The sequence below is a fragment of the Buteo buteo genome, chromosome 12 (genome assembly GCF_964188355.1).
Source record: "Buteo buteo chromosome 12, bButBut1.hap1.1, whole genome shotgun sequence".
Lineage (NCBI taxonomy): Eukaryota > Metazoa > Chordata > Aves > Accipitriformes > Accipitridae > Buteo > Buteo buteo.
In genome coordinates, this window is record NC_134182.1 from 11,740,105 (window position 1) to 11,766,328 (window position 26,224).

The following is a 26,224-nucleotide window of genomic DNA, read 5'->3' on the forward strand; positions in this document are numbered from 1 at the left end:
TCATAAGGTAGCCACCAGCTGCTTTTCTTGGTTAATAATAATAGATTATAAGGTAGTGACACTGTTTACTTTCTGAGTTATGGGCATTTTGGATCCCAACAAAAAAGTCATCTATGTTCACAAAGATGGATTCGAAGCCTGGGTGTGCTCAGGTCTGTGGGTTCTCTTCTGCCCCTCTGCCTAATGCTTGGTGTGTGTCACAAACTTCAAAATACTACATTTCCTCCAGATATGGGGGTTCAGCTGCAAGGTTTGTCCCGTCAGAAATAAACTCCTTCTCCAAATTTTGGTGCCCCTGAAGAGAAAAGGTTTGCTGCAAGTTGACAGCTTTCTGTGCTTGCATTTCTTTCTTTAAGGGGGAAAAAAAAACCAGATGCAAGAAACTTAGGAAAACTTTTGCAGTGTGCCCATGACCATGGGTGATTCCTGTGTCCCTTTGGAGTCTGACAACAAAATTGAAAGTGACAGGGGTATATTGTTGAAACTGCCTTTTCTTTGATCATTTTCCTTGCTGTGTCTGTTCCAACTAAATGAGGGAACAGGGCTACGAATACATAGCAGGTTTTCTTTTTTCTTTTCTTTTTTCTTTTCTTCTTTTCCTTTTTTTTCAGGGGTGGGGAAGGTCCAAGTACTCATGCATAAAAAGAAGAACACCCTGCAACCACAAAGGCCCGATTCTGCTCTAACTTACACTGGTATGAATTAAAATTAGCTCTACTGATATCAATAAAGCATCATCAGTGTGTGTGAGAAAGAGGAGAACTGGGTGCCTGATGTGTGTAATCGCTGAATTTAGAGCCTTTCCTCGCTTCCCTTTGCCCTGTCTCCTCCTTTCAAAAAGGAAACCGTTGGAAGAAAATGCCTTTAACCTGGACAGCGAATGCAGCCTAGGTGATTCAGCAGAGGGCAATTTAATTCAAGAACCTGGTATTCATGGAAATAGAATTGTTAAAAAATAAAATAATAAAAAACACCTCAACAACAAAAAACCTCACAACCTCCAGAGAGGAGAAAGTGAACTAAACTAATCCTATTAAACGTGGTAGCATGTTGCTGTGCAGCTCGCTGAGAGATTAAGCACAGGAAAAGGGATAAGTGCTGCTTCAGTTTCACTAAACTAATGTGACAACTTGTCATTGGAAATCTTTACAGCTTGTTAGCAGATGACTAGCTGATTCAGATATGTTTTCTACCATTTCCTTTGTGTCTGGGGGTGGTGTTTTTTCTTTCCTGTTCCTTTCTTATCCATACTGCTTTATTTTGCTTTTTAATCCTTCATGTCTCCTTCAAGTCAAAACATTTAACTTGCTTTAATCAATATTTTGTTTTGAAGATGTCCCTTGACCTTTTGTTTGTGCAAATTAACCTTCAAGGGCACCTCATTCATTCATTAACCTCAGTGGGATGCCATATCCCTTGTACATGGCATTTTAGGATGCATAAAACATTTATGAATGTTTAGACATATTGCAGTGAATGACTGTGATACTGCTGTGGTTACTAGTACTGCTACTGTATTAATTTTACTTCCACCTCTTCCTTCCTTTCCTTCTTTCTCTCTTTCTTTCTTTTTTGCTTTCCTTCTCTTTCTTCCTTTCTTCCTCTTTTCTTTTTTCTTTTTTATTTCTTTTTCTTTCCTTCTTTCTTTCTTCTTTCTTTCTCTTTTCCTTTCTTTCTTCCTTTCTTCCTTTCTTTATATTTCTTCTCTTTCTTTCTTTTCTCTGTCTCTCTCTCTTTTTCTTACTTAATATGTTGTTTGTGTGCAAAAGGCATGCAAAATAGCCAGGCTGGGAGAACTTTTAGCATTAGTAATTTCATTTCAAAAGCAGGTGTCTCCATGCTTTAGAAACATATGCTGAGTCTTAATCTCCTCTCCTCTCCTCTTCTCTCTTCTTCTCTCCTCCTTTCTCTCTTTCACTTGCCCACCCCCCACCACCGGCAAAGGCATGATCGTTGAGTAAATGGAAAAAAACATTTGACAACATTAAAGGAAGACTGTTTAGAAAAGGAAGGCCCTGCTGAGGTGTAGAGGAAGCCTGTTTATTAACACTGGACACCTCTTATCTCAGGCAGCTCCAGATGGATGTCCCCTTGGTAATTCCTACTCTGTGCCAAGTGGGGTTAAGCAGGGTAACCACCTTGACGTGGGCTGGTGATCACCAGGGGATCATCGGCTCCTTCAGAGAGAAATTTTAGCAGAAACTTGGGGTGGGGGAGGGAGGGCCATCAGGCTTCAGCATAAAAAGCTTGCACGTGGCCAGATTTACCTTTGTGGCTGTAAATTGCTTGCTGCCTGGGACAGAGCCAGGTTTTGATTGAGAGATAAAGTAGTTCAAATCTGTCAATAATTAACTGTCACTCAATTAAGGCTTTCTTAACAAATTAGCACTTGGTAGCACCTAGGGTGCAGGTTTTTCATGGGAAAAGGCTGATAGAGTGACGTTGGCCATTAAGTTTGCCCACTGAGTATCAGCTAATGTCCTGCTCAGTTTAAACACCACTGTGTAAATTTGGTGAATTGGTTCCCAAACCCTATTTCTGCCAGATTGCTTTTAAGATTAACCATTTGCGCCTTCCCAAGCTAAACAATGTAGGATGGGCTTTGCTAAGAGAGCTCTATCCCTGATTGATTAGGGTTTCCTGACTGTCAGCTTTGAAGGAGCACCCTGATGTAAATGAGGCTGTAGGTTTGAATTTACAGAAATCAGGTGGAGCCCCTCTAAAACCCTGTAGGTCCATGGGGACGGATGGAGCAGAGTTACATAGTCTTGCCTCCTGTGTAAGCTGCTGTGATGTCTTTCTGTCTCACACAGGGCCTCGCTTTTCCCAGCCTGCCCTTCCCACTGGGTTGGTGGGAAGGTTAAAAGGGAAAACATTTCCACCCACTTTATCCCACGAGGAAATTCTCACTCAAGCAGCTGCTGCCAGGCTGTGACCTCTTGTCACGTCCAACCTTACGTGGCCCTGGGTACCTGGCTTCACCAGGGCTCGTCAGGCCAAATGCATTTCCAGAAACATTGCAAAGCTCCATGTTTATGTCTCTCTCCCAGATTCCTGGAAGAATCCTTCTGTGGCGGTAGAGGTAGCGTTGGTGGTTCTGTGGTAGCAGACATTTTGCCAGTTCCCTTTCATCCCTCTCCGAACTAGCAACACTGTGGGTACGTCATCCCACTCTTCCTCTTAATTCTCCATTCAGAAATTGTAAGTGAATGTCAGATGTCAGCCAGATCCAGCAGAGCCATCCCAGTTACATCAGCTGGTGCTCTGGCCCCGTGTTTGTGCGCGCTGCTGGATCGACGCTGCTGGGACGGGAATTCCCCTGGTACATTAATTCACAGCAAACCGCAGACTGTGGAAGTGGTGATCATTTGTCATATCAACCCTGCTGAGGAGGAATCCGTCTCTCGTGAGTCAGAAAACCCTTTGCTCTCCGTTGTCATCTAATTCTCCTGGTGTCACACGCAGTTGCACCTCCAGGAGGTGTAATTGCCAAGTCTGTTTAGAAGTCAAATGCAAAACTCCGGCAAATGCAGGTTCTGATTCACACTATTACAGGAAGGGCTTCGAGGTGGAAGCTGATTTTAGCTTCAACTCTGATCCGTTCCTCTGATACAGGTTTATGCTCAGTATGGGTTTGGTTAAATCAGTCACTGCTTATCTCGCTGAATAGTTTTCCGTCTCTTTTGAGCAAAGCATGCCTTACCTGCAGTGTGGGCCAAAGCAATGCTGGACAAGAGTTTAAAAACAAAATTTGGGAAGCTTTCCAGGTTGTTCTTTTTGAATGAAGACCTTGGGGATGCACACTGTTGTCTTGTACAAGAACTAATCCCGATGCAGCTTTCTTTCTATTAATCATATCGGAAGAGCTGCCAGAGAGGGACAGCTCTTAGCCAGCACCACCCTACCGTGGTTCAAAGATCTGAACTGTTTCAGCAACCTCCATGTGGAGTGGTTAAAAGCACGTTAAAAAATACTTTGTGTAGCCCTGTCCTAGTACTTGCATTAAAAGTCTTAAGAAGTTTAAAATCATAAAGCAGGAGAAAAGGAAGCTCATTTGATAGTTTAAAACTGTACCCTACCCTGCTGAATAATCAAAGCTGGTATTGAACAGGAAATGTAGTTTAATTTTACAGACTTACGTTCTTTTGATTGGTTGATGTTTTTAAGAATGAGGGAGGTATTTCTGTAGAGGGATTATAACCTGGGGAAAACAATTTTGATTGGTTTTTTTGGTGCACTGAATTAATTAATTTTTATATGATATAGCACCAGTTTTAAGAACCCATCTTTTCTAATGAAAAGTCATTGCCATTATCTGAACAATGCATACGATCTGTCACCTCTAAGGACGCAGTCCTGCAAGGCACTGAGGGACAACTTTTTCAGGGGCAGAGAGGCATCTAATAGCATTTCAAAACAGTTGCAGGTGCTATACTATTAATTTTAATAGGACACAGGTGCCTGGATGTTTTTGTAAGGTCCTGAATAAGCCAATGGATTTAGGAGGCTAAAGCAGAGCATAGGCTGACTTTAGGTGTCTATGTACAAAACTGCCATCGTGGATCATCCAGCTCAGGAGACACGAGGTGCTACAGCGCTGTTTCTGTGCTCGCCAGAGCCATCCCTCAGTGAGCAGCTACGTGCAGGGGTATCTAGGAATCGTTCAGGAGCCAGCGCACAGGCTTTGCTCATGCCTAAGGCCTCCAGCAAAACCCCACCCAGCACTGCTTTCTTTGCAAGATGTCCTCATGGTGGTGTCAGTTCCCATCTTTCATAGGATAGCCTACAAGTAGGGAGTCTCTCCTAGAGGTGGGAAATTTGCATTTAACACTTTCCTCGTCCCAAAGTCATGTAAAGTCATGGCTTTCTTCTCTCTAAAAAGTGCGCTGGCCACCAGGCTGTGGGATGGGATCATTCTTGCCCCTCTTTTGGGGGTTTTATCCCACTGCAGAAAGGAACCAAACTATCGCAGGGTCAAGAGGAGAGGAAACGAGTGAGCTTGGCTTTGTGAAAGGTGCTTAAAAGAAGAACCTGGGAGGGGGCAGTGGTCTGCTTCCAGGATTGTATACTTACCTATCTATAATGGCTCTGTAATGCAAAATACATCACTGGCCAGGGGAGGAGGGCCTGGGAGTCCCTTAGCCCAGGTGATGGTGCATGGCACTGGGGCGTGCTCTGCACGCTGACCCTCTTTCTGGCCTCAGCAATCTGTAAGCCTCTCCGTAATGCTGCACAGCTTCGCTGGAGTGGATGGAGAGTGTCGCAGCAATTAACATGAAGGCACTAACATCTCTTATGGATTTTAGCCTTGAGTAGCTGAATCATTAGGTAATGATGTAAAAAATTCATCCCAGAGTGCCCTAAGCTCCCACGGAAGTTACTGCGCTCACAGTCGGCAGCATCAGGGCCAAAAAAATGTAGGTGCCTTTTTCTGGAAAGGAAATACATCCCTGACATAAAGGTCAAATGGCATTTATAACAACATTAATAATTTGTCCTATTGAATTCTAGGAACGATTAGACCTGTTTGGCAATACTGTTTAGTTGCTTTTACAACAGAAATATGCTGTTTACCTCCTGAGAGATTCATAAGGAAAAAAATCCAGTCTATATCAATCAGTAAGATATTTTCCTTACCAGAGATATTGATTTAAATATTGACTTCGCTGCTGGAGGGTTATTTCACTCCATGCTGCAGATTCTCATTGTCAAGTGACATGTGTTTTATGTACTAATAAAAATGTGATTTCTGGCCCAGTAATCTTATCTGGATGATTTTGACTTTTTGCATTCGGTTTGGTCTGCAGCAGTTGTCCTTTCTAAAATTGAGTACTTATTTTCTTCTGAGTGTCAATGCACTTCGCTCCATGTGAATTACTTGCAACTAAGATCAAAACAAACAAACGTTAACCCCCCCCCACACATAGCCCCTTTGTCCTATTAGTTCGTTTTCCTTTCAATCTTTCAGCAATGGGTTTAGGCTCTGCAAGACAGTAGTTCTTTATTTAGCAACAGAAAAGGTGCCGCTGCAGAACCTGTTACAGCTTGTCAGAAAACCAGCCCGAGTGTGTTCTGGGACAAGGACTGTCTTTTTATTGCTGGGTTATACAACAGCTCTCACGTTGGCTTGCTGACCCCGATCAGGCCTGGCGATAGTAATAACGACAACAATAGCTTATGCCACTGAGCAGCAACCCAATGCTCAGGAGTGCTGCGTAGCTCCCATCACAGGCCAGAGGTGCCAGCTCCCCCTTGTGCAAAGTACCAGCCCGGGAGGAAGGAAACCCAAAGAGTAAAAATCCCCCCCCCGCCCCCGCTCCCCGTAGCCTCCAACTTATAGACGTGATGATTTATTTCACTGGAGCATTCTATCCATGAAGCAGGGGATATTGCTGAACAGTTTCACTGATGCTAAAATTCTTGTTCCTGGACAGCCAGTCCTCCCCGCGGAGCCTGGACCCACGCGTGTGTGTAGAATTGCGCGCACTGAATGAAACCGCTCCGGAGGGCAGCCGGGTGTGCTGCTGCCATGCTGCTCAGTGGTACCGAGGTCCCATGGGACTGGGAGCACGAGGTGGCGGATAACGACCTGAATGCTTGTGGTCCATCCCTCTTTCTCCTACGCACCGTTGGGACAAGGTGAGAATGTGAGGCAATGGTAACACTCACACATCAGCTCTTTGGCCTCTTCAGGAATCAGCCCAGCTCCCTGCAAGTGGGATAACAAGAAAATAGAATCATTTTCAGAGGGGAATCGCATGCAAAAGATTGCTTCTGGTCTGAAATTCCTAAGGTCAGCTATACCCATAGCTTCAGGGCACTAGCATCATCCCATTTGCAGCAGAGGACCACTGGTACCTGCATGCAGGAAGATGGGCTTTGCCTGGGAAAAGTATCCCTCTAAGTCTTTCCCTTGGGCATACTGAATTTCAGAAAATGCCTATGGATCCAAGGCTTTTGCTCAGCTCTTAACCTGCCAGGACAATAAGAGGGGCAGAGACATACCCTCCTGGAGGTTATCTGCAGCCAAGAAGGGGCAAAGCTGGCAGAACAGCAAATCTCAGACCCCGTTAGTAGAGCACTTCTCTGCCTAGCCTCTGCTAACAGGGTTCTGTGGTGCTGTGACTAGAAACTGTTTATTTTGGAAGAAACAGGGACAAAGAGGGCTTTGGGTCACTTGCAGATTTTTTTTTTCCTGGAGTGAATTTACAACAAACATGGGAACTGGAATTGCGGCGTAAATCACCTTATATTTTACTAGAGGTTACTTAGCTTAGTTATATCCCTTTCTGTCTACTTGCACATGAAGAATTTGCCTTTTTTTTTGACCACAATGTTTTAACTGAAATTTTGGGGTAAACAAACACGCCAAGTCTTTATTAACCCCAGCAGTGTAATTTCTCATTACAAGACTCTGATTCAGAGGAAACAGTGCTGCTAAAACAGCTACCGAGTCCCAGCAAAAATGACAGTTTTCCTCAATCAGTTCCTTTTGTGACCTTGATCTGAACCTTAATCTGTTTTAGCAAAATTCTTTTTATTAGCCATTCATACTTAATCATACTGCTAATTTTCCTGTTTTTAAACTATCAATTTAAGGCTGCTTTTTCATGTAACTAATCAAGGCTGATGTATGTTATTTTGGCTATGATTTCTAATAATTATTCTTAAGAGTTTTTTAAGTCTGCGTTCTCCATAGATAACTGTCAAAATTGTAGAGAGGGGCAGAATGGCTTGTTTCTGTGATATTGCACATACAAGTCCGCTTTCTTATCTTTAGTGAAAATAACCATTATGAACATTGTATAGGGAATCTGAGCCTCATCTTCTTTTCTTTCCTTACATCAGCAGTTGCTTTTCATTAGTATTATTATTGCAGACAAGCATCATTGGAGGGAAGAAGCGTTTTCAGGATCAGGCTCCATTTGAGATATTTAGAAGAAAAAAATAAACATAAACTTGCAGCTGTCTCTCAAAGATTGTAAACTGTTGTAGCTAGTGACTAGTGGTTTTTCTTTGCCCATGATATTAAAGAACAGATTGTGTTACTATACTTATCTCTACCTTTACAAACAAATACACCAGGAAAATATGTCAAGCAGAAGAAATCACGCTTGTTGTCAAATGCTTAGCTACGCTGACTACAGGTTTTTGTACTTTTTGGCAAAAGCTTCAAAACATATTGTGGCTTGGTTAAGCTCCGAATTCTTTACAGTGTAAAGGGAGCCTTTTTGTGTCTGTAGTACGCACTCGGCTCTCCACCGAAGGCAGCAGTTCGCTGCTGTTATTTGTCATTCGTACGGCTGCCGCAGAGAGATCACAACCCCTTGTCCTGGGCTTTGTACCCACCAGAGACGCTTCTTCCCCCACCGAACTGATTAACATCACGGCAGGGCTATGATCTTAAAAGGCTGGCACTTCTGATTAGGTTTTTGTTGAAGTTTGAGGAGTTGACTGAGTACCGAGGGCTTTGTGCGTGTGCAGCGGGGTGGTTGCAGGGGGTAGGACACATCCCCCCCATTTAGAGGTGCCATTGGAGCCGCACTTGGGGAGAAACTTCACAAGCATTTTCCAGCCTAAACCTCGCGCTCTGTGCTCAATGGGACTTTGTCAAGTGACACGCTAACATTTTGTTTGGGAGTGAAGTAGATTTCTTAATTGCAAGTGAACTAAGTCTGACAGATAGGCTTTTCTACCCTGAAGAGGGAGGAAAGCCAGAAACTTGGGGGGTTTGTGGGGGGGTGTTTTGTGGAAGATGCTCAGATGTCTTGGTAATGGGTTCCTGTGCCAGATGGAAGGCAATCGCTGGAAGAGCAGATGAACAAAGACCCTTCACAATCTTTTTCCTTAATTAAATCCTTCTTTCTGTAAAAGTGCAATGTTTTCCCCACCAAATTGAAAGGATTGCCATGTATGATTGTTTAAAAAGCTACAGGTTAATTGTGTTATATGTGTCTGTAGAAAAATTAATGCTATATGCAAAAATGGATGAAAATGCTCAAATAACCTGTTAATTAACTCAGCCCTATAGTTAGCAGGGTTGGCAGTAGAGGAAAGAATAATGCCTTTTCAATCCGAAACCTTCCCTCCCTCCCCATCCGTTTTATCTCTTCTTGTCACTTCCTATTAGCTGATCATGACATCTTATCTTTTTCCTGAAGGGTGGGCCAGAAGATTACTTTGGAGCTCATGTAAGTGACACTCCAAGGAATGGCTGGCAGCGGGTTCAGCGGCCCCGGCCCCTGGAGCCGCAGGATGTCATCCCCGTGACATGCCTGGAAACCCCAGCTCATCCCTCAACTGTCCGGTTACAGCAGCATCTCCGTCATGTTGCACTTCAAGCCTGTCACAGGCATGGGTTCACGCTCCTCACCCGGGAACCCTACTCTTTTTTGCTGAGGACCGTATTTTTATTTTTAACGCAGAGTCCTTCACATCAGTGGCAGTGAGGGTTTCTTTTGCAAGATGGCATTCCGCCATAGGAGGGGTTGGCTGGGAATCATACACCAAATGTACACACAGGTGCTAAGAGAGGAGCTGTGCATGAAAGCCACCTGAACAGCCACCTAAACATAAATTTGAAATTTATTTCTTTTTCAGTGATTTTGAAAGGTCTCGGGCCAGTAGCTCTGGACACCATTTTCTCTTTCACATCTGGTCTCTGCACTTTCTCTTTCACGTCACTCTGTGGGAAGCAGTTTTTGGGAGACCTCTGCCTGCCTGGAGGTGTGGGGCTGTCCCAGCAGCTTTGCCCCACGCCAGCCACCCGGTTGCTGGAGCCCAGGACGCTCCTCGTGGGGACACACAGCCAGAGCGGTCCCACCAGCTGTAGCCAGACATTATGGCTCATGCTGGAGGGACTCACTGCCGGCACCGTAATTGCAGGCTAGCTAGATTTTTGCTGTGGTATTACAAATTCCCCCAGGGAAGCCCACAACTATGACCATTTACATGGTAACATAGTCAGGCATGAGTCATTTTCTTCTCTCTCTCTCTGTCTGTCTCTGTTTCTCCCTCATACACTCACAAATGCGAGCACAAATCAACAAACTGGTAAATAAAATTTAAATGATGCTTTAGTGCATTTTCAGCCCTCTTTTTTCTGGCTGAGTGTACAGTTTGATGTACTTTTTTTTTGTTGCTATAAAATGTAGCACAAAATGTGTGGGCCATGTGAATGTTGATATTGGAATGATGACTTTTGCATCTTCTGCTTCGTATTATGTTTTTTTACTGGGCTACCTTTAAGAGTCCTTTAACTAAAAAATTAGGAAAATGAATCCTTAAAAACCAAATCTTTTTCAATATAATAAAACAGGAAACTTGCAAAGTGAGTGACAGGGTCACTGTTTAAGAAGTTTTTTCACCTGACTCTCCCTCATTAATGCTCCCGCTCTGATAAGCTTCTTGCCGCCCTTTTCCTACACATCTGAATAAATGCAATGTGTGTAGTCTCATTTTATTGTATTGGCTACATAATCGTAATTCACATGAGTAAGTAAGTACTTGCAGGTTTGGTGTTCTTGGATCTGAATTCTTCTGTGAAGCAACTTTCTCGTGTACTCTGAAATGTTCAGTTTGGTGCTTTTTTTTAAAAAAAAAAAGAGTGTCCGCTAAAAGAAAGTTAGGAATGTCGCTGCAAAGTTGTGGGGTGCCTGAATGAAGGTTGCTTTTACAAGACAAATATGGCAGGTTTGTGCATGCATCCTGATTGTCTGAGCAATATCCCGCAGGGGATCGCTGCTGAACCACACACTCTGTCTTAAGCGGGAACGGATTTGATTTCCCCCCTCTCCTCCGCTTTTGTCACTCTTTCTCCAGCACAATGCATGAGACAGGGTTTGTGAAACCAGTGCTGTGTTGTCACCTAACAGGCAGGGTGAAAGGGCAGTACCGTAAAACGTAGCTCAGCTCAGGTGATCCTGGAGAGTGTCAAAATGGAGGATGTAGGGGGAGTAAAAAGCAGGTAAATTTGTGTACCACAGCAGGTGTCTGGGTGAAAATTCTGGATGCAGTGACCGGATCTGTGTGGCCAAATGTGTGCCGAAGACGCCACCGGGAATACGTGACTTTGAGTTTGGTGGTGAGGCCTCAGGTTTTGCATTTTGTTAGATTTACGTTTGTGGAGTGAGCAGAGGTTGAATAATTTATGGTGGTGACCACTTAGATACCATATGTCATGGTTTTTTTAAAGCAGTATGGTTTTTTTAATACACAAAAGGGAACAGACACTGGAGCTGAACTTTCTTCATTTTATTCAAGAAAAGAGTACTTAAAAATGCTTGGAGTAAAGGGAGCCCTTTCTATACACTTTGAATCTGCACTAAACTTGACTAGTCAGCACACTCTGTCTTTCCAATGAAAAATAAATCCAGAATGATCACACAGTATCGCACACAAGAAACAACAAGACTTTTACACCGGTCTCAGTAAGACAGCATGCTTTAGTGTAGTTGTAACGTTTAGTGAAAGCGTATTTCTGTCCATTGTTTAAAAATGCATATTTAAATAAATAACCACTCAATTCCCATCCAACAGTATATAAATGGTAGTCTTGATGTCACAGGCAAATTTTTGTAGGTAGTCCTACTGTTGTTTCTGGGACATTACATTGGAAATATTCTATTGTGTATTTTATTTTGCTGTGAGAAAAATGAAATCCTTGCATACTAGGAGTTCACATGTCCCTTTAAGTCTTAAAATATGTTAATTTTACATGCCAAAGTCTTAAGAAGTGTTTGACTGCCCATGGCTTTTGTGTGCATCTCCAGATGGCAGATGCCATTTTGTGTTTCACATTAATTGAGTAAATTTCCTTGCTCTTTGTACATATTGCAGAGGAAGCCATTCTCTGCTTTCAATAGGACAGAACAGCTCTTTGGCATCAAACCCTTCTGGTCTGGTGGTACTAAAACTGTTTTAAGGTGGAATTCTGAGAACAAGCTGTTGGCAATACAGATTTCCTCTACTGTAGATGAAAGTCAGACGTTTAACAGTTATCTTAGAAATATCTTGAGGGTTTTTCCTGGGAATTGTGAAACAAACCAGTTAGGATAACCTCAGGGGCTGAAGACATAAGATACATGTTTTTTCAATATTCATTTAGCTAAAGGAAAAAAAAATCTTTCATCTTGGAGGGCACTGTTTTTCATTCATTTTTTTGCCAGTTTTGTTTTTTCCCCTCTCACTTTCTAGATATTAAAAAAAAAAAAAGTCTTGGGGCCTTCACTTTGTCCAAACATTAGTGTAGTTGTAGAAATTTGCAGTACTGCTTTTCTGGGCACAAACAGCGAAAGAGGGTTTGGTGGGGCCGTCACAAGGAACACCTGAGGTGCCATACAATACTGGCCGGTGCTGGGAAGCAGTGATGGCCGCCCCACCGCTGGCACCGGGCACCCTCGCGTGTCTCCTCCAGCACAAAGCCCATGGGGTCCCTGCCGCGCCGAGCCCAGTCGAGCACCGCTCGCCTGAGCCACCCACCAGCCTGCCCTGAGGTACCTCATACGAGGGCTTTTTTAAGTTCAAAAGCTGTGGTACTCAGGATAAAAAGGCATAGAGGTTGTACAGCTAAGCATGCCCTAAGTCCAGATTAATTTCTATTTGGACGTTATAGTATTTATAAATGTTAGGTGTTTGTGAGAAGGAGAATTTATGCACAGCAGTGCTTTAGAAGTGGCTTAACATGTTTTTACACTGAGATAAAATGAATCCAGCAATGAGATTTTAAATAACCCTTTTAAATTTTTTTCTGTATGTTCACTCTCACAAACTCCCTGTAGAAGGGAGGCAAAACAAATATCCTGTCTGTTTGAAAAAGAATGTAGAAGACAGAAGTTAATGCTCATCAAAGAAACCAAGATTATATGTCATGTTATTAATCAGATTTTTATCATGGTAAGTGGTGTCCAGATATAGTTGAAGTGGGCAGTGTACATAATAACATAATTATGGGTGTTATAGTGACGTAACAGCAGCAGGAGCTCGGCTCCTGACTCCTTTGTTTTCCATTCACACCCACCATGATCTACTGCTATATTTAGTTGTTTTTCACAGTGCTACCTAATACTGTCATCCCAAGTGTTTTTTTTTTAAGTAAAAAAATAAAGATAAGGCCATATTGATTTTCCATGGAAGCCCGAACACTGGAATCTTTTCTTGCAGATGCTAATTCAAACCGAGGGGAGGGTGGGGGGTTTTGTTTTGGTTTTTTTCGTAGATTATTGTCATCTTTTGTGTGTGAAATGCAATTGCAGTCAGGGCAGAGTGGCAGCTGGTGGGAACCGTCCCAGTTCCGCTGCCTTCTGCGGGCTGCGACTGTGTCGGCTGAGGAGCTGCTCCAGACAATTTAAGGCAAGCTTGTGGAGCGTGAAAGAACTGAGATTATTATATAACTAAGTGGTGTTTGGGGATTTAAATAAAGGAAGTTTTGACTGCTGAATTGCTGTACTTTAACAGTTCTCAGTCTATCATTTTTGGCACAGCTTGTTTGCATGGGCTTTGCAGTTCCAAAGACACCTGAAAAACACGTGTGTGCTTCTCAGGTAGCGCTGGCATGGTGCAGGGCAGTGAAGCTCAGACCCTGGGAGGCGCTTGCAGCAGGCGGTGTTGCATTCTGCTTACACCCCCTCGAAACCTAACTTCCCATGCCCAGAAGTTAGGCATTGTGATTCTCCCAAAAGAAAAGATCTCCTTTTCAAAATACAGCTTTTGTGGTGAGATATACCTGCTGTGGTGGACTAATTATTGGTATGTGGGGCTGCGTGACACCTGTGGGCATTTTGCTTTGGCCCACAACAAGAAAAAAAGCGGTTTAATGCCTCACCGAGCACCGTTTTTTCCATCTATGTCCTTGCTATCACAGAACTGGCTCCTGAATTAAAGCAATGGCTTTGTCAAACACCACCAAATCAAGTAAGCTGTGAGTGAAGCTTGCAATGCAAACATCAGAAATGTCTTCTGTGTTTAGCAGTATAGGAAAGTGTGATGCTGTTATAAAGAAAAAAAACGCTCTCGGGAGTCCCAGACTAGATGAAGCCACAAGTCCAAGAGCCCTGGAAGGATGTTGCTTGCCAGCTTTACAATAGGTTTATTCAGCAGGAGTCAGCAGGGTTGCCTATCTGTGTTCCTATAGTCAAAGCTCATTCATTCTGTGCAACATAGGTCAGCTCTGGTGCAACTATTGATATCTGTAGAGCACTTGCCCTACTGCTGTGATTTAAAAAAATAAATCAGCACTGTAGTTACAAAGCATTACTGGACGCCTCTGTGTTGTATTTATTGCAACATCACAGCTCCCTCTTTCTTTAGTTGAGTACATATACTACGTCTTACGCAAAGCAGTGTGAATACGTGAACAAAAATGGAGAGGGGGTCTGTATAGGAAGAGCTTTCAAAAATTATACCCTCTTCCCAAGATATTTAAAAAAGTATTTTAACAGCAGACAAACAAATCTCCTCTCCCCAGTCTCAGCTTCATTCTTTGCATAAATTCAATGACACTGCACTGAGGATCCAGGTCATTCAATATTTATTTTTATTTTAAATGACTGCAGAATAAATAAAACACTGTCTGTCCTTGCCCTCTCCTGATCACCCCAGCTCTGTGTAGAAAAGTGGTCGCAGTATATCACCAAGTCACTGTGTACTTGGGTAAGTTTTGGAACTGCCCACAATGGTCCGTTGCAGTTTTTGAGAGAGAGATGAATGCCAAGGGGAGCTGCCCGGACTGAAGCTGCCAAGGTGCAAGACGAGAGGATCACCTGTAGCCGGCCACATAGAAGGCAATACATCGAATAAGAGTAGCACAGACAACTGATCTTTGTCTACTGCCAAGACAAGCACTTCTGCTAATGAGATCAATGCAGTCTTCCATATCTAATAAGGCTTATGCTCAGCTTGATGAAGGTGAAGACAGAAATTCTTAAAAAGCCCAGTTTTAATAGCTGTGTTCACACAGAACTCCCTTTTGCCTCATCAGGCAGTGCAAAAGGCTTAGAGCGCAAGGCAGGAGATCAGGATCTTGGACAGAGGAATGCTTTTCATCACTTTGCATGGCATATGGCAGACCACTGCCTCAGTTTCCCTGACTTCATAGCGTTGCTTTCTTTCCCCAGAAGGAGTTGTCTGACTGAATTCAGAAGCATGAGGTTCTCATATGCCACAATGCTTAAAGCCAGAGCAATGCCTATAAATATGTAAATGAGAATTTTGCTTTATCCTGGGAAGAGCTGGAACTTTCCTCAGGAGACTTTCTCTGACTTCAGGACTGGTTTCAGTAAGTATCCTTGGCAATGCAAAATGGAAGTGCATGAATAAATGAATTGGAAGTTGTACATGGAGCTCCTGCCACTCCCCAAATACCTTTCCAAGCTCTGAATGCAACACAGATTTTAATCATGGAGCAACAGATGATTGATGGATGATTAATAGCTAATTTGTGAGATTCATTTAACTTCATTTTACTTATACACCGTATGTAGAATTAGTTAAGGCTTGTACAGGAAAGGAAGTGATGAGCCATTGTTCCCATTAAATTATAATGACAGCCTTCCTCATCACTGTATATTTATTATGTAAGAAAAGGAAATGTCTAGTAAAAATCTGTATAGGTTAATAACACCTTCATAATATAGTCCCTCTTTTCTATTGACTTGAATAGCCCTCCTACTGACTTTTACTGGATTATTAGAGTTAATTACATCAATTGCAATATAATTGATTCTTAAATACTATGTAGGAACCTCATACAATTATGGAAAAACAAAAGTCATCTAGACATCTCCGATCAGAAAAGATTTGGAATTCCTGCACATTTAATTCCTGATAATCACCAGTCAGTTTGGACATTAAGATTGCAGGGTTTCTTGTTTTCTTTCTGTTAGGTTTTGACAGAATTGATAGTTTTACAACATTTAACTCGGTGTGCATGGAAATATAAGATTAAAGAGACGAATGTAATTTGCTAAAATTGTTACTTCATCTCCTAAAAGTGAAATGTATTACCTGCCTGTCTCTATTAAAATACAACTTACGCTCACACATGCATGCTCAAGAGGGAAAAAAAACCCCAACCAGAAATATGTATTTATCATTCAAGGTTGAAGTCCTTTATCCACAGGTGCAAGCGTTCCTACAGATCTTGCTTGCTGAAGTCACCAAGGGCCTTCAATGTAATGACATGAAGCAGAGCTGAACACTGATCTCCAGAGGGTAGAAGATCTATGCATTATTTCACTGAGTAACTTTGACATAAAAACGGTTTTTAAAGGATGGTCCTGTATTCCAGATAAAGATTACAGACCATTCAAAAGAAGGTGCTTTAAGATAAACCCTCTGAGGCATGCTACAACATTATTAAGCAGCAGTTCAACTTTAAAGCCAGTCAGACATAACATTTTTTGTGAGTCTGTTCTTGGTCAGAGTCCCCTGTGGTACCAGCGTAGGGGATGTTAGTCCTTTTTTTTTTTTTTTTTAGCTGGCTTTGTTATGGTTCTCCAGTGGCCTTCTAGGAGCGGTGTGGCATTTTGTGAGAGTGAGTTTGCTTTGTGTTTGTGGCTAGATTGTGCAGCTAAAGTCTTCACAAGGTAAATTCAACACCCTTCATGTTGCTCCATTAAATGTCCTCAAGTCAATTCAGTTGGTGTGGGGATCTCACTTCAGAGTTCCAGCTGAGCAATACGTGCAAGTTATTATTATGGGAAATAATAACTTTTGTTACAGTTATTATTTTTATAATTATTATTAATAATTTTGCTTTACATCTTAATGCAAACACTTAACCACGCTGCAGCAGCCGGCTATCAGAGGCTTCCCTGAGGAAAAATTAAGCACTTAGAGCAATAAATTATGAAAAGACTACGTCTAAGGGCACCATCCACCTTGTTCTCACACCCGCTTGAAGTGTTAAATAAATCATAACATCCTGTTCATCGTGCCGTCAGTAGGGGTTAAATAAGTCACTGTAAATGAGCTCCAAATCATAGGACGTAGCTGGCTTCCAAGTTTTTTGTTTGGAAGGAGAAACAGCTCCAGGCCTTTTGATAGTTCAGGTCTTTAAGGAAAGCCTTTTTTCCATTCCAACTACTTCCTGTTAATGTGGAAATGAGAGGAAATGAACATTAAGCAGAAGGATGGGCCCATCCTTTTCCAGTCGTGTGCCTAATTTGTCAGGTGCAATATTGGCACCTGGAGGCTTGTTTTGGCTCCTATTACATCCTTGCTGGGGAAATATCAGAATACTTGTAACTAACAGCATAGGACTTCAAAGCGTTTCTGTTATAGGGAGAAAGAAGAAAGGCTGCCGTCAATAGAAAACGCAGAGTTGAATGGCCCAGTTTGTTTGCTGAGAGTAAGGGTTATAAACAGCAGTAAGTTAAAAAACAGAAAAGAAAAAGTATGTGACATTTCATTCTAAACCTAGCTGTGACCATTAAGCATGTAAGAAGGTACACCCCATGAAATTGCCTCTTGGAAATATACATGTCTTGAATGTGTTCTTCGTACTTCTGAATCTTCATATAAAATACCCCATTGCTGAGGACTTGTCAGTGTGTATGTGCATTTCAGTAGGAGGCATAAGTGTTTTGTGGTAAAACTATTTACAGCCTTTGAGTTACAGAGATGGCAAAGCTGTTGTAAGGGGCTCTGGATCCTAGATCAAAATCTGCAAACTCAAAGTGCCAGAGCCTGCCTGGTGTCTTTACTTCATGCTAAACACTGCAGTCATACTTCCTCCCATGGGACCTTTCTTGGATTAAAGAACGGCCTAAGATGAGCAGGAGTGCCCATGCTTGGCCAGTGTACTAGTAATGTATCTCTCTGGCTGAATCTGTAGAAAAAAAAGTGTGTTTAAGGCTCTGGTAATTGAAAGAATGAGACTGAAGTAGAGGGTATTCCCCAGTAGTGTTCTGAACTGTGAAGTAACTAGGGTTGGTTTGGATTTTTAGAACTGATTAATGGTTTGGACCAAGGTAACCAGTCATGAATTACAATTAATTAGCATTTGGGGGTGGGAGGAGGGGAATCAGTGTAGCTAATTATTATTTCATTCAGGTAAAGCATGGTGAATCAAGCCATGAGTGATATATACAGATCTGCAACTATTCTGAGAGCAAATCCATTCAGATCAGTGAAATGAGATAATAGACTTGGGAAATCCAGCTGCTGTGCAGATGTTGGGTGGAATTTTCCAGGGAAAAACAGTTATGCCATTTTTCGCGCCTGATTCTGCATCCTTTGCTCAGGAGGAGGTTTCTCTTGCTGGAGGGCAAGTTATGGTAGAGCAAGCAAACCTTGTGCTGAGGAAACATCAGTCGATTTGGGATTCACTGACCCCTTTCTCCCAGGTTAGTTCAATCTGTACCTGAGTTAGATGGAAGTCTTGAGGTCAAGTATCCACCGTCAGCTCTTTCTTGTGAGCAGGCAATATACTGTACCTCATTTCAGCCATCCTGGACTTGCAAGCTGTCTCACTTTGACTGTAAAAGATGGCCGTGTATTTTGGAGTGACTGTTTCTTTCTTTAACTGGACAGTGCCAGGTGGTCAATCGTTTACTTGAAGGGCACTGTCTTTTGCAGCCATCTTCTTCTTTATGCTTCTCTGACTTACATGGGGCATTAGACCAGTAGAGGAGACACACGAGTGACTTGATGGCAGTTCTGTCTTGGTGCTCAGAGCACTTCATCACCTTTTTTTGTCAGAGCCAGTGATTCTTGGCCTTCATCTTCTTGAGACTGTGCTGACTGACCTCCTGTCCAAATCCCACCGAGATGAGGCTTCTTTGTGATAGAATCATAGAATAGCTTGGGTTGGAAGGGACCTTTAAATGTCACCTAGTCCAACCCCACTGCAATGAGCAGGGACATCTTCAACTAGATTAGGTTGTCCAGAGCCCTGTCCAACCTGACCTTGAACATTTCCTGACCTTGAAAGTCTGTCCCCATCTTTCATATAAGCCCCCTTTAAGTACTGGAAGGCTGCTAGAAGGTCTCCCCAGAGCCTTCTCTTCTCCAGGCTGAACAAACCCAACTCTCTCAGCCTGTCCTCACAGGAGACGTGTTCCATCCCTCTGATCATTTTGTGTATGGAAAGAAATCTTCTGTGGATATGCATACAACAGCAGTAGCCCATATTGTGTGATGGCTTCAGTGCAAGGGCTCTGCAGCAAAGACAGTTTGGTTTAAACTATTCAGCAGCCATTTAAACTCAGCCCAAGGATTTTGCACTGACGTGGCTGAGGATCGCTCATGTGATGTGTCCTGTTGACTCAGCGGTGAGGGTGGGGGATCTTGAGCTACAGAAGAGGTACAAAAGTGATTGGAGGCAAGAAAAGAGAGGAGCTTAATAATCCTTTACTCCCACCCCCAGAGACATTTCTGCTGATTGTGGCCTAATTTATGGTAAACTGCAAAACACAAAACACCAGAAAAACTCTGAAATAAGTACAAGGATTGTCGTATATATGCTTATTTATATATGTGCAACTACCTGAAAAGAGGTTGTAGCGAGGTAGGTGTAACAAGTGATAGGACAAGAGGAAAAAAACTCAAGTTGCGCCAGGGGAGGTTTAGATTGGATATTAGGAAAAATTCCTTCACTGAAAGGGTTATCAAGCATTGGAACAGGCTACCCAGGGAAGTGGTTGAGTCACCATCCCTGGAGGTATTTAAGAGACATGTAGGTGTGGCGCTTTGGGACACGGTTTAGTGGTGGACTTGGCAGTGTTAGGTTTATGGTTGGAATCGATGATCTTAAAGGTCTTTTCCAACCTAAATAATTCTATGATTCTATGATTTTCCTCTAGTAGCGTTCCCTATTCTCCATTATCCCAGAGACACCAAGAAGGATTAATGCTGCAAGAGACCTGAGTGACATCTCTGCCTCCACAGATGACCATTATACTGATAGTTCTCAAACAAGTTTGAGGTATGTGCATTGCCAGCGCACAGTGGCCCTGCGTGATCTAGGTAATTGACTTTCTTGCTTTGTAATTTTTGAGCTTAATTATGTGACCTTCTACAAACGCAGATGCCGTGAATTTTGAGGAATCCTTTGTCCACCTTGTGGATGGGTAAAAGAGCCTTGCAGGGGGAATACAGCCTTGCTCTGGTGACATGTTCCACTTTGTGCTCATCTCTGAAAGAGGCACAACTTCTCCCTTTGGTACATCTCCTGGGATATCTTTTCCCATTGTGTCAATTATTGCATTTCTCTGCAGCTCCAAGGAATACAAATAAATAAATCAAATAAATAGGCTTTGAGGGGCAATCCTTGACAGGTACCACAATTGTCAACTACTTGGATTTCTCATGTCCTTGAGTTCAGCCAGGATCGGTGGGCTCCTGACATGCCATTTGCACAGCTCAAGAACAGTAGCATTCAGCACTTCCTTTCCCTTTGTTTTAGAGAATTACTGAACAGGTCGCGTGCTGGTGCAAATATAGCTGGTTGCTCTCCACACTGGTATCTTTTGTACCGTATGTATAGCTTTGATAAGCAGCACATGTGTCTGCTTCCCGGCTATACAGTGTTTCCACTCTGATCTCAGGAGTGTAGCTAAATCAATATATCCTTTGTGATGTGCAGATGGAAATAATCTCCAGAAAGATGCATTTCTGAGCTTTGCCCAGTATGTATTTATTTGAGAGGTACAGCTGGTTTGTGGAAAGGTACAATCCAAGACCATATGGGAGCACACTGCTAACCCTGCTCAAGCAGCTTTACAGTGCTCTTGTGCACCCCCCCCCCCGCCCCCGACCATCAGGAGGGCCTCTGGGAGGTTCCTTTGATGTGAAGGGAATTGCCAGGCAGGGTGTTGCTTGGCCCCCGAGGGGCAGAAAGAGGGGCAGCCTGCCTTTACAGCCCCACGTGTTCTGCCGCTGGTTGCCAAACCCTCCACTGCACCTCAGGACCTTGCTAGCTGCCCCAGTATCAGGTAGCCACAAGGTGCCACGAGTCCTGCTCCCTGAACTGGACCAGGTGCAGACAGGCCATTTCCATCCTAGAATGGCCTAGGTAAGGTTTGCTGATGTACTTCTGTCTACTGCTTCTAGTTAATGGACCTAAATCCAGATTTTGGATCTGTAACCAGGTGCAAGTCTACAGGTCCCCATATTCCATGACTGCTTGGGGTGACACTTGGATTCAGGTTCAATGTCCAAAGGTCTCTGACAGACTCTAAGCTTCCCACCCTATGATGGAAGAGAATTACATTTCTGATAGTTTTGCCCAATTCAAGCCCCTCTGGATGCTAAATGGGTAACATACATCTGGTAAACTCACATCGGCAATGTAAAAACAGTTTTGTTTCCTCAAAGGCTTGCGCTATAAGAAATGACATGATGATTTGCATCAGAATACGTGAGGATCTGGCAAATCAGTCACACCTGTAAAAACACAGGATCAATATCAATACCTGCATCATTAATGACATGCTACTGATAAAATGTTGTACAGGTGAGATTCAGCTAACCAAAGAAGAGCGACAGGCGTTTTTTGGTGGGATTCATCTCAGCTGTCAGCATGAGGCAAATGGTGCCCCATTTTCTTTCCATGGATTGTGCAGCGAACCCAGGGCAGGGAGTGTTGTATTTGGGGTATGTTATGGCGGCTGTAGGGGGGCGGTTGGGTGGTTACAGGTGCCTCGACCTGTCAGCCCCCTCTGCGGGGAGGTGAGCGCTGGACTGACAAACCACACAGTGGATGGAGACACTGTGGCCATTTGCTAAGAAAACTCATGTCTGTTTGCGTAGGTTTATTCACAGGTGTTTTCAAAGGTAGTTCCCTTGTGCAAGTCAGGCTGTGAACACCTGAGTTTTGGTTCTTCCCGGAGCAGTGTCACAAGGAACTTGTGCTTTCTTTCCCAGAGTGGACCTTTTGCATAGGGAAACATCCATCCAATTTTCCAACCCAAACCCCTCATTCCTATACTTACTCAAATGTTCAAGCGGATAGTTCTCCGTGAATAAAAACTCACATACTGGAAGCAACCCTGGAAAGCTCACTTCTACCTGCTGAATTCAGACAAATACTTCCAGAATAGTCTTTTCTCTGTCTCGTGCTGCTCTGAACACCATCTTCGTGTTATTAAGGGCTAATTTTAAATCGAGTCACAACTACTTTCTAAGTACAAGAGCCCATTGCCATGTGCTGGAGCCAGCTGGGAGCTGCTCCTCCTCTCCTCGGCAGTGAGGTGAGGTGAGGCAGGGAGGCCCAGCGCTGCCATTTCCCTCCCCAGGGAGGGCAGTGCAGGCCACCGGGAGCCTTGGGGCACCATTTTCTGCCACAACGGGGACCTTTGAGGCCACGTTCTCTCCCTACAACACGCTTGGATCGTTGCTTGTGTATCTACAACAACTTTCATTGTCGGATCCTTCAAATATCCCCTGCAGACCTTACAGGGAGCGTCTTTTGCTGTGTGAGTGGCCCCTCAGCCCCCTGAGAGGAGGACCATGCATGGAAGCAGGAGCCTGGCCCCTCTTGCAATGCTGTGTGCCTCTGGGCAAGACGGTCCCCGCTGCACAGGCAAGCACACCGTGGTGTCGCACGGTTACGTGGGCTTTCCTAAGGTCAGGCTTCAGTCAGAAGCAGGGCTCTGGCATCCCTTCACAGCTCTGCTGTTTGTAACATGTATTATCAGCACCGCGATAATGCTTGAAAATGGCTGCTTCTTTCTGAATAGAAGGAAAGTCGCTGCTCGTATCTCAAGGATAAAAGCCTGTCTGGCTGGAAATCGGTGCAGGGTGCTGAAAATGGGCAGAGCAGCTGCGCCAAGCAGGGCGCTCTGTGTCCCCAGAGAGCAGTGCTTCGATTCCCCAGAGCAGAGGCTGCTGCTTTGGCACCGAGTGAGATGGTCTTCCCCTTCCCCTCGCCATCACAAGCAGCGGTGGTGAACCTGACCTGCTCTCCAGCATGGGACACCTAGACTAGCCAAGCACTGCAGACCCTGGTCCTGGCTGACCGTGATGATAACCAGCAATATGTCTTGTTTTCACGCCATTACTATTGATTTGCCAGCTCTGCCTTCTCTACTGGTCCAGCACCCCAAGTCCTCTTCCTTCACCTGCATTTATTAGGCCTTCCTGAAACTTGTGATCCTATTCTCTGCATATTGCCTGTGATACAGCAGCAGGAGGTTTCAGGAGGTTTTTCAGGAGGTCTTTAGGAGGTTTTAGGATGAGGGCAGTGGAGTCAGGCTGTTGCAGGACGGCCTGGGAGGAAAGGTGCCTGAGGGAACTCAGGTCTCTGACCCAAGACGAGAGGGAAACACAGCAAATCCTATCTGTTTTCACGGTGAAAAGGGACAGTGCGAAATGGTAATATTTTTGTTCTGTTGCCAATTTTGCAAATTCTGTTGTGAATTTTGCAAAACGTGGGGTCTGCCCTCTGAAAGGTAGTCAGTGTCCTTCAAGATACCATTTCAGTGAGCTCACCGCCCAGGACCGTGTCCTCACTGGAACGGTGCATCCGTGCATGCACGCTCCCCCAGCACAAATCAAAAATCCTTCCTTTTAACAAATTCACAGAGCCTCACAAAAACCTGTGGGAATATCTGGTTTTGCATGCAAATATTTACCAAGTAAAAATGGATACTTTTCCACAGCTCCTGGTCCTAGGCTGCTTCTGCAGAGAAACTGCCAACTGTACATGCATGCTGGTTTGGCACCGGGACAGCACATTCCCTAGAGAGTAGAACAAAATCACAGATTCCTTTTGCTTGTGAACCCCTTTCCACAGAGCAGGTGAAAGCATGCTGAACCCACCCATGCCTCCTAGCCTGGCTGTTTTCTAAATGTCATTTGAAAGTCTCGCCCCCTCCTCCCTCCTCCCCCTGTCCCCAGTTTTATCCCTCTTTCAGGAGGCAGCCATCAGCAACAAAACCACAATGCGGGGCTTGGCTGGCTGCGTGCATTCAGCAGCTGCTCTGTTCCAAGTTCTGGGCAAGCCACAGCTATCCAGATTCCCACTTGTCCTATGTCTTCTGCCTCAGTTGCAGTACAGCATCTTGAGCTAGAAGGACCACTAATTGACCAGCTTGGACGGATTGCCAGCACTGCAGTACAGTCAGCCTGCTGTCCCCAGTTGTCTGTGCCTTTCCCCCCTTCGCTACACTTCCAGCCCTTCCTGATCCAAAGCTTGTGACATCTTCCAAGTCCTCCTTGCATTCAAGACTCTAATTCGGCATGTGGTATGCTGTGCTTTTCCAGCAGGCTGCTTTTTGTCATTATCTCTCCACCCAAGTGAATGTTCAGGATGGGTATGTTCTTTCTTCAATTATTGCAGAGAACTAAATTGTAAGCAATAAATGCTAAAGCCAGATTTTTCTAATACAAAACATCAAGCAAAATCTTTGTGTTCCCCTATAATTATTCCGAAAGAGTTACAAGCCTGGAAATAGAAATACAATTCTCTATCTTAAAATATGAAGCAGTGTTTTCTTACAGGATAAGATAAGAATGTGATTTAAGTTTGCTTTGGCCCATTTCTTCACTGTGTTGTGCTGACGTGATTGTTCAAAGAAATTGTGCTTTTGGAAGGAAAAGGTTAAAGTTTGCTACTGATATTCATCAGGAGATGGATATTTAATCTTTAATCTCTTGTTCTAGGCCCCTACTTCGGATCAACTCATTATCCCGAATAAACGATGTGTCATTCCCATTATTTATGTTTCACTGCAGCCAAAGTATCTGGACCTCGTTTTGGTAAGCACCATTCATTTCGACCCATTCAGTATTAATCTCCCTTCTAACATCTTTCCTGTCCTATGTGCTGTCCCCTATTTGCTTTTATGTTTTCCGCAGAGTGTTTATAAAAGGATAATCTTTTACAAAGCAGACAGAATTTTTGTGTATAAACTGCTCTGTTTGAATGCCTCATTGATATACCATCTAAACTGAAGTGTTCAGCAAGATTAGTGCATCCACTGAGCCACTGAACTGGGTAAAAATATGGGAACTGCTCCTTTCTTTATAGCGAGAGAGGGTAGCTAATGATGCCATCTTCTTTTAAATAGGATACTTTTAGCAGATGGACTCTGAGAATATGAATACATTCCACAAATAAAAAATAATCAACAAAAGAGGTGGCTTATTGTGACAAATAAAAGGAGAAAAAGTCACAAAATGTATAGATTATGTAAAGACCCCAAGTCAGCTCCTGTCTTAGTGAAACTGGTGTAAATGCAGAATAATTCAGTCAAAATGACACGAATTAGTGGGTTTTTAGATCATTGTCGCTCACATCAGGATCTGGTCTCTTTGTATCGTAATTGCCGACAACTTCAGCTAGGATAAGGACTTGCAATGCCTTGAAATGCAAATGATACATTTTTCTCTTTCTCATGCTGATATAAATTTCCAGTGAGAATGTTGTGAGCACAATCCCCTCCTTTTTGCATGAAATAAATAAATAAAGACTGCCTGGCACACATAACGTACACTTATTTCGGCTGTCTCCTTTGCAATGTGTATCTGGTGACATCAGGTGCCGCTGACACACCCTCCAAGATGCCGACACTTTATGTTAGAAGAACACAGTATGCAAGTGAATCTGTGCCCATATTCCCACATTTAGACAGGAAAAATCCCAAACAGACATGTGGTAGTATCATTTGAATGGCATAGATTCTTAAATACATTTGTCACTTTGTACACTTGCCAGCTCTTCTTTGAAGATATAAACCACCAAAACACTCCAAATTTTATCCATCATGACTCCGTCAACATGTAGCACTGTTTAGCATTTTATTTTAGTTAAATTGCACTATTGTTGTCCATCTATTATGACATAAACTAGGATTGGTGCCCTTGCATTAAAATGAAATGAAAACTGTAAGAGTTGGGAAAAAGAAAACATTGAGAAAGTCTTGCCATTCATTTAGCAGCAAAGGAATGTGATGAGGAATATTAGAGAGGTAGGAAGCACAAAAGGTATCAGGTGCCCATAGTTTCAGCTTTAAAAGGGATCACTCGCTTATTTATGAGGGGCTACACGCTGGGCATGGTTCAGTACCACCTTTGGGGACTGTGTGTAGAGAGGGATGAGACCCCTCTGGATAGCTCCCCTTGTCATTTTTAATTCACCTCCCCCACTGATATGACCCAGACCTGACTTCTAGTAAGAAAACACTGTCCATGGCTATTTCTGGAGTCTGTCAACACCACTGCAAGGTTAGTGAGAGCAGTTTGTGGGCTGGGGACAGAGGTAACCCAGCTTACACCCAACAAG

General features: G+C 43.5%; 1 long non-coding RNA gene across 1 annotated transcript; it reads left to right on the forward strand.

The window, feature by feature from the left end:
• Window positions 1-476: 476 nt before the first annotated feature.
• On the forward strand, window positions 477-10,410 carry LOC142037572 (uncharacterized). The gene is made up of 3 exons (XR_012652409.1): window positions 477-695; window positions 6,435-6,639; window positions 9,162-10,410. It is a non-coding gene; the product is annotated as an uncharacterized LOC142037572 (long non-coding RNA).
• Window positions 10,411-26,224: the final 15,814 nt, after the last annotated feature.